We start from the raw sequence: 8,998 nt of genomic DNA on the forward strand, positions 1-8,998 counted from the left end.
CCGGGCACAGTGACTCAGCCTTTAAGTCTAGCACTCCGGGAGGCTGAGGCAGGAGGATCGCCTGAACTTGGGACTTCAAGGCCAGCCTGAGCAACAGAGTGAGACTGTATCTACTAGAAATAGAAAAATTAGCCAGGCATTGTGGTGGGCACCTGTAGTCCCAGCAACTCATGAGGCAGAGGCAGAAGGATCACTTGAGCCCAAGAGTTTGAGGTTGCTGTGAGCTAGGCTGACACCATGACACTCTAGCTTGGGCAGCATAGTGAGACTCTATCTTGAAACAAACAAACAAACAAACAGATAAATAACTTGGTATATCACTTGGCAAGGGCGAAGTTGGAAGGCCAAAGAATTCTTTTCTGGCGCTCCAGGATGTGTTCTCATATGTATTTCAGAATCCGCCACAACTGATAATGTTGATTAGTTAAAGAAGAAAAATTCCAAGTGGGAATCAGTGGGTTAGGCTAGAACAGAACTCTCATAAAAACTCAGGAAATGATCAATGATCAAGTGTGGTAAAATCCATTAAGACCTAAATAATGATTTGGACTGAGGAGGGCTACAAGAATTAGCTGATTCATTTCTAGTTACTCTTTTCTGTTGTGACAAGGGAAGGAGAAAATGGGCAGCAACAGCTGCCACTTACAGCAGTAAAAGACAGCATTAGAAAGGGGCTTCCCACAGGGCAGGTAGAAACCCCCCAATTGCAGATATTTATAAAACAGGGGCTGCTTAACTGATGCAGAGTGGGTACTGGGAGGATTCATAGACCACTGGCAAAAGCATAAGTGAAATATGGAGAGTAAACCTAAGCCCTGTAGCCAGGTTTCTCTCTGAACTATAATATAAAAAAAAAAAAAAAAAAAAAAAACTCAAACCAAAAACAACCCCCCAAATCATCAAGTATGTTCAAATTTTTCAAGCTGGGCGTGGAGGCTCACGGGGGGTAATCCTAGCACTCTGGGAGGCTGAGGCAGTGGATTGCCTTAGCTGAGGAATTCAAGACCACCCTGAGCAAAATCAAGACCCAGTCTCTACTAAAAATAGAAAAACCAGCTGGGCATTGTGGTGGGCGCCTATAGGTTCCAGCTACTTGAGAAGAGTTTGTATAAATAAGAATTATTTCTTTCTTGAATTTTAGTAACAGTCATTAGCCAAGTCATCTGAGCCTAGGGTTCTTTGTAGGGAGATTTTTAGTACTGAACCAGTATCTTTTTCTTTTTTTTAGACAGGGTCTTGCTCTGTAACCCGGACTGGAGTACATGAGTGTCATCATACTTCACGCCACCTCGAACTCCAGCAATTCTCTTGCTGCAGCCTCCTGGGTAGGTGGGACTACAGGCGCATGCCACTGTGCCCAGCTAATTTTTCTTTTCTTTCTTTTTTTTGAGAGACAGTGTCTTGCTCTTACTCAGGCTGGTCTCAAATTCCTGTCCTCAAGCAATCCTCCTGCCACAGCTTCCCAAAGTGCTAGGATTACAGGCATAAGCCCCAGTACCCGGCCTCAGCTTCTCTTTGAAAGCACTTGTATAACCCACTAAAGATGGTAGCTTGCCTTGTAGAACTGTGGTTCTTAGACTGAGGTGATTTTGTTCCCCGGGGACACTTTTGTCATAACCGAGAGGATGCTGCTGCCATCTAGCGGGCATATATGACAGGGACGCTGGTTAACACATCCTGTAATGCACACAGGGCACAGCCCCCAGAGCAAATAACCAGATCCCAGGTAGGTAGTGCTAAGACAGAGAAATACTGGCAGAGACCCATGGCCTTACTGTTCATTAGATGTATGACTTTGGGAAGTTACTTTTCCCTCTCTGGGCTTAGGTTCTCTCATCTGTAAAATTAAATGACATAATATAGCTATGAAGTACGTAGCACAGATTATTAGGTGCTCAAATTGAATTACTCTTGACATACTCTGGGCTTAAGGGGTCTTGTTACAGAAGAGTGAGAGAGCATGTTTTTGGAGATGCTTTTTCTGTTGTCTATCCACAACTTCCATCAGTCCAGGTACTATCACAGCTGTTGAGAATAAGATGTGTTGACACTTTTTTTGTTCTTGCCCCAAATAGCTCAGAGCCAGCACACCCCTAGACTGCTCCTTAATGACTTGTACAGTTTGGATGCGCTAAGCACAAAGGGAAGACATTGCTAAGTTTGGTTCATATGACTAAGATAGATTCTGAGATTAGAACGTAAGATATTTCTGGCTTTTCGGTCTGAATGCAGACTTCTACTTTTAGGGTGTTTTTCTCACATTGCATATTCTCATGAGTGAAAAATAAAACTACCACATTTCACTTACTGGATGCCAGGAAAACCCCCACTCTGCAGATGGGAAAACTGGTTCAGAGAGGATAAGATCCTTGCTCGAGGTCTCTACCAATAGTAGGAGGCTGGATTCCAACCCAGTCTGTCTGAAATTTTTCTCCAGTTCTGTTACATGTCTTTATAGAAAACTTAAACCCTAACTCATTATAGTCGGGAGACTTCCCTCTCTCATGGGGACCTGTGGTATTTTCTCTGTCTGAGCCTTCCTCAGTTTGGCTTTTCTTTTTACAGTCTCTACTCCTTTCCCAGAAGGGGAAGATTATGATGGTGTAGATTATGTTCCCAACAGAAAGAACTCTAGGGAGAGTTTATCTTTCTGGAACAAATGGTAAGCATTCTAGGATAGGTCAGTAAAAATTCATTCTACTTAGCCGGGCGTTGTGGCGGGCGCCTGTAGTCCCAGCTACTCTGGAGGCTGAGGCAAGAGAATCGCTTAAGCCCAAGAGTTAGAGGTTGCTGTGAGCTGTGTGATGCCATGGCACTCTACCGAGGGCCATAAAGGGAGACTCTGTCTCTACAAAAAAAAAAAAAAAAAAAAAATTCATTCTACTTACTGAGCCCTAGAATCCAGGCTCCCCACCCCCACCCCAAGTGTAACTAGACCATGGAGAGGGTAGAGAGATTGAACGACAGTATATACTAGAGGAAAATGGTGTCCCCCAGATATTTTATACGGCCATGTGGGTTTTGTTTTTAATTGAATTTGAATGTCCTTCTGCAAGGCACTGCCATTCACTATTATAACCCAGCTGCTTACATTTTTGTCAAGGCATTTGCGCTTTCTAACCCAGTTTTCTGAGAAAGCATTAAACAGGCCCTGCTTCATTTCTAGAAGAGAGTCAAAGCTGCACTTTTTAATTCTAGCAATTTTTCTTGCAAAGGTGCACTTTGATTGATCTTAAGCATGAGACTCTGGGGAACACCGACATGTTTTCTAGCTGTGTATTATGGAAAAAATAGTTTGTTTTGTAGAATATCTGCCCATGTCCACCATCTAACTTGAATATCTCCAGAGAGTAAGTCTGTGCGACTCTAAGCCTTCTCCAGGAAGAACAAAAGGAGGCAGCCTTTTGTTCTTTCTGGGGCCTTCTTACGGCTGTCTCCTGGATGAATGGTGTGCAAGGACACCCTTAAAGTACTGTGTATTCCCTTCTGTGGTTTAATTGAGACATGGTTCTTTGAATGCAGTAGAGACCACCCAGAGATAAGAGACTACAGAAAAGTGAATAAGACCTCAATAGGACCCAAAGTTAGTCTTTTTAGAAGAAAGCAGAAGTTTTAAATGAGGAAAGAAAAGTGTACTGTTCTTTGATCCATTGTATTAATCCAGGCGGTGCCTGTGAATCAGTGGGTAGGGTGCTGGCCCCATATACCGAGGGTGGCAGGTTCGAGCCCAGCCCCAGCCAAACTGCAACAAATAGCTGGGTGTTGTGACGGGTGCCTATAGTCCCAGGTACTCAGGAGGCTGAGGCAAGAGAATCACCTAAGCCCAGGAGTTGGAGGTTGCTGTGATGCCATGGCACTCTACCTAGGACAATAAAGTGAGATTCTGTCTCTTAAAAAAAAAAAAAAGTGTACTGTTTGGGACAGGTCCTTGTATGGAACTAACACAAGAGCAGGAAGTTCTGAATTGGCAAGCCAATAAAAACCCAATACTTTCCCCCTTTTTAAATGATACAGAACCACTCTCAGGCATCCCTGTGACACTGTACCTTTCAACCAACCCACATGCTTTAGTAAAGTACACCCAGCCACAAAAGATAGCAAGTGGCAGATTCTCTCAGGTGTGGGCAGCGGGTATCTCAAAACTGCTCAAGACCTGTCTGCTCCAGCTCTGATCCTGATTGGCTTCTGACTCTTGATCTATTTCCATGATGCCCCTCGTGTCCTCTGTAGGATTCCTATAAGTATACGGACTTCCTGAATCTCCTTCAACGACTTGCCCTCCTGCTTCAAACCCCTCCAGTAGAATACTGCTCCGCCAATGACACCACTGTAGGCTGATGCCCTGACTGTGTCTGCTTAGCCCCTCACAGGAAGGAAGATTCCAAAACCAGACCCTTCTCAAGGTCAGGGCTGCTGGGCTCCATTTTGCTCAAGGAGAGTAAGAGAAGCAGGCAGTGGTCATTCAGCAAATACTTGAACCAAGCACTGCACGTGGCCCTGGAGGAGTGGAGTGGCTCTGACTCACCTCACGGCAAGGACAGCTGCTGAGGACAATGAGCATCAAACCCGTTAAACAAGGGTGCAGTGGTTATGAAAGGGAGGTAGTGGGAGCCCATGTAGTCCACAGTGTATGGTGAAGAAGCTAGTCTCTGCGACTGCAGCCTGTCCTTCCTTGTCCCTGAAATTTCCTTATAGAGAGCAGATTGGTGAGGAACCCAAGCTGAACCTGAAGCAAGAGCATAACTCAGTTCATCTAAATGGTTAAGATGTAGTAAAGTTCATGTTTGGGAACCTAAAGTATGTCAAAATTATTTATATTATATTATGTTATATTATATTTTTGGGGTGCGGTGGCTCATGACTGTAATCCTAGCACTTTGGGAGGCCAAGGAGGGTGGACTGCTGGAGCTCAGGAGACTAAGATCAGCTTAAGCTGACCGACTGTGCATTAGTTCATCAGTCTTTAAAAAATGGCTGTAAAATCAGAAAACTTCTTGTCATTTACATGAATCAATACCAGTATTTTTTTCTAAGACCCTGTCTCTACTAAAAATAGAAAAAGTAGCCAGGCATGATGGCAGATGCCTGAGGTCTTAGCTACTCAGGAGGCTTGAGCCCAGGAGTTTGAGGTTGCTGTGAGCTAAGCTGATACCATAGCACTCCAGCCTCCATCCTGGAGACCAAGTGAGACCCTGTCTCAAAAAAAAGTTTGTTGCGATGGCAGGGGATGTTTGTTATGTATGGATGTTTAATGATTGTAAGGGTGGTTTTTGGGAAAAAGGAATTGTATCCATTCCCATGGCTTCAAATATTATCCATAAGATGAGGTCTCTCATGTGGTTCTACAGCCCAACCCTCTCCCCTGAGCTCCACACCCACACATCCAACAGCTTGCTTGGAATCTCCACTTTGGGACCTAACAGGCATCCTAAATTCAGTATGTCCAAACTTGAACTCATAATCATCTCTCAAAAATCTTCTGCATCCAAGCCAGCAGTATCTGGCAGAGTGACTTGTGCCTCTCCTGCCTCATCACCCAGGCAGACCCTCCCCGCCAAAACTCTCTCCCCGGCCTCCCACGTGCAACAAGCTCTGACTCTTAAACTTCAGTTCCATCCACCTCTCAGTTGCCATGTCCTGAATTCTATTTTGAGTCCCCTCACTGGTTTCAGTTTAGTCTCCCCACACTTACCCCACCTCTACATAACAAGTAAAGGGATCTTCTAATAAAGACTGAAAATCCAATTCTTTTCTTTTTTTTTTTTAGTTTAGTACCATTTATTAAGTGATCTCAGATGATGTTGTAGCTGCTGTGTGTCAGCCTTTTATTAAAACATAAAATGCTCTTCCAATTCCTCTTGTCCAGGACAGAAGGATCTTCCAGGTAGCACGCCAACAGAACAAGAGACTCTGATGATGCCAGTTTCAGTGATGGTGCTATCCAGAGAGGGATACATGCCCGTGTATCCAGATTTGGGATGTGGTCACTTGGTTGCTTGCAGTCTTATTCCATATTGAAATAATGTCCTCCTGAAAGTGGACAGAGACCACAGCCCCGCAGATCTCCTCTCCCACCATGAACTGTTCCCCCAACATGGCCAAGATGAGATTCTCCCAGCAACAGGAGGCCAAGCCCTTTCTCAACCACTTGCCACCATTTTTATTTGCATCATTCTTCCACGTGGGTTTAATTCCTCTTTGACAAGACGGAAGTCACTGTGGCCTGTCAGGTCCCCGGGTCCCTGGGACATATCATGTGGCTATAAAACCTCCAGAACTGCTCAACAAAGGCAAAGGTGTCAATCTGTTTGATATTCTGGTCATAGCTCTGTGAGCTGGTGGGACGGCCGGGAGTTCTCCTGGAGTAGCAGAAAGTGTAGTTGTTCTGCCCGGGTGCTCTGCTGCTCCAGGGACAACAGCCTTCCTTTTGCTGCTGTTCGGATTGTCTCATTCCGTTTTTTCCTTCTCACCATCTTTCTGTGCGCTGTTTTCTTCATTCTGATCATGGTCCCCACTGTCATCATCTTTTAAGGTGTCGACCTTGTTCATCCTCTCGCCGCTGCTGTCGCTACTGCCTCATGGAATGACTTCAGCTCCACCAGGTGAAAATCCAATTCTATCATTTCCCTGCTCACACCCCTTCATACATTCCTACTGCATCTAGGATAAAATCCCAAATCCTTTATTAAGGTCCTTGTGAGGCACTGCATGGTCTGGCCCCTGCCTCTGTCTGCAGCCTCCTCTTACTCCAGGTGGCTTCATCTCACTAAGCTTCTTCCCGTCTCTTCCTTCTGCTTGAAGTCTTGTTCTTTGACAAGTGACCCCGATCATCCTTGAGACTCAGCTTTACTACAGTCACTTCTTCAGGGAAGCCTCCCTGGCACCCTCCACCTCTCAGACTAGATCTAGTCTCTCTTTCTTAAACTTTTAAAATAGCTCCCACTTTTCCTCAGGGACGCGTATCACAATTGTATTTAATTATCACATGTCCCTCTTCCTCTGGAGGCCCTAAGCTCCCGAGAGAAAGTTATTTATCTCTGGTTTCTGGGACTGTGCCAGGCACATGGAAGAAGGTTCATATTTTCTGAATGAATGAATTCATTAGAAGAGTACTTCCAAAAGCGGGAAAAAATTGTATCCATTTATTGGGGTAATTGCTTTGCTTGTAAGCTCACAACTGATAAGGCACATTGTTGACAAACTGTGGGGGTGGAAGGAGGGAGACGAATCTAAGGATCCTGAAAAAGGGCAAAGAACACACAATCGTAGCATGTGGAAAAGGTCCTTGTCTCCTTCCCTCCACTCAAAACAGAACACCAAGATCACCGTTTTCACAATCAGCCTCCTCCTCAGGCCCACTCTCATTAGCAAGGTTTCTTTTAAAAAAACACATTTTAAAAAGTGAAATCCTTGGTGTGAAAGGATCATATTATGTCCAAAAAACACTGTTTGGAAATCTGTTCTTCTTATGGAACTTGAGTATTCCCAGGGGTTCAAGTAGAACAGACCTAGATTAAAACCTTGAGAAGAGCCTTGGCCAACCTGAAACATAAACCAAGCAAATGATCCAGGAGCAACAGTTCTGGTAAGTTGAGGCAAATTATTCCTACAGAGCACAGGACCATGGAGCTGGTTAGTTTAGGGGCCACGTTCCCTCTGCTTTGAAACATTAACCCAGGTCTGTGCCAATCCAGTACCGCAGCTGTAGGGAGAAACTGCAGCTATAGGTGATGAAGATACAACACAGCAAAGTAATCAGAACCAAGTTCTCCTTCCTGAATTAAAAGATAAAATACTATTATTCCTCAGTTATTCTCAGCAAACAAAAAGTGAAAGCCATTCGGAGGGTACACTGGTTCATAGCCTAGTCTACCCAATCTGTTCTCCCTGAGGAATAGAAGGGATTCTTCCATGCAGAAAGGAAGGGTAAGAAAATGGATGGATGTTCATTTGATTCAAGTGAGTCAAGAGCCCTGCCCCAACCCAGATGGATGAGAATTTCTCCATAAAACATATAGGGCTGAGTCCATTTATATTTAATAGTCTGTCAGCTTAACTGTCAAGGTATTCAACCATGAGATTTGACATTCATGGTAATAATACAGGGTTCCCCCATTCAAGGCTGGACAGGGATCCCCAGTTTTCTTTTCTTTACTTTTTTTTTTTTTTGTGGTTTTTGGCCAGGGCTGGGTTTGAACCCGCCACCTCCAGCATATGGGACCAGCGCCCTACACCTTTGAGCCACAGGCTCCGCACGGGTCCCACTTTTCTTAGGCCTGAGCAATTTCAAGAAGGGGAGGCCCCTGATATTTTGCCCTGAGCTGGGAGGAGTGCATTCATTCATTTGTCATTAACACTCATTAACATCGAAAAAGTGTTTCCATCTACGAAGTCATGGCCAAATGTAATTCTCAAGACCTTTATACTCCTAGACAAAGGACACGTGGGGACTTCCCACTTGGTTCTTTCCCTCTGCCAGAAGCTCTGTGTTTTTTTAGTCCTTCTGTCCAGAAGCTCTGGTGCTTTTTATTCCTTTGTATTCCTTTCTGTCTAATAAATCATATCTTACCACTGATCTGTGGTTCATGGGTTCATTCTTCGAATCCCCAAGACCAAGGACCTGATGAAGAAAGAAATTCCAGTAACAGTAACATCAGTGTGTCTGAATAAAAGAGCATCACAGAACTCATTGAGTTGAGTTCTACATGGAAGTCCTAGGCAGTTGGTCAGCTTGTTTCCCTTGACTTATGGAAGAGGTCAGTCATCAGCAAAAAAGCACAAAAGAAATGCTCTTCAAGGGTGGCACCTGTGGCTCAGTGGGTAGAGCACCAGCCCCATATACTGAGGGTGGTGGGTTCGAACCCGTCCCCTGCCAAACTGCAACAAAAAAAATAGCCGGGCGTTGTGGTGGGCGCCTGTAGTCCCAGCTACTCGGGAGACTAAGGCAGGAGAATCGCCTAAGACCAGGAGTTGGAGATTGCTGTGAGCTGTAACGCCA

The 8,998-nt window shown here is 44.8% G+C and overlaps 1 pseudogene; it reads right to left on the bottom strand.

Moving 5' to 3' along the window:
* Positions 1-5,831: 5,831 nt before the first annotated feature.
* On the bottom strand, positions 5,832-8,545 carry LOC128568837 (eukaryotic translation initiation factor 4E type 2-like; annotated as a pseudogene).
* Between the last annotated feature and the right edge of the window lie 453 nt (positions 8,546-8,998).

Source organism: Nycticebus coucang, chromosome 17 (assembly GCF_027406575.1).
Source record: "Nycticebus coucang isolate mNycCou1 chromosome 17, mNycCou1.pri, whole genome shotgun sequence".
In the NCBI taxonomy this organism is placed as follows: domain Eukaryota; kingdom Metazoa; phylum Chordata; class Mammalia; order Primates; family Lorisidae; genus Nycticebus; species Nycticebus coucang.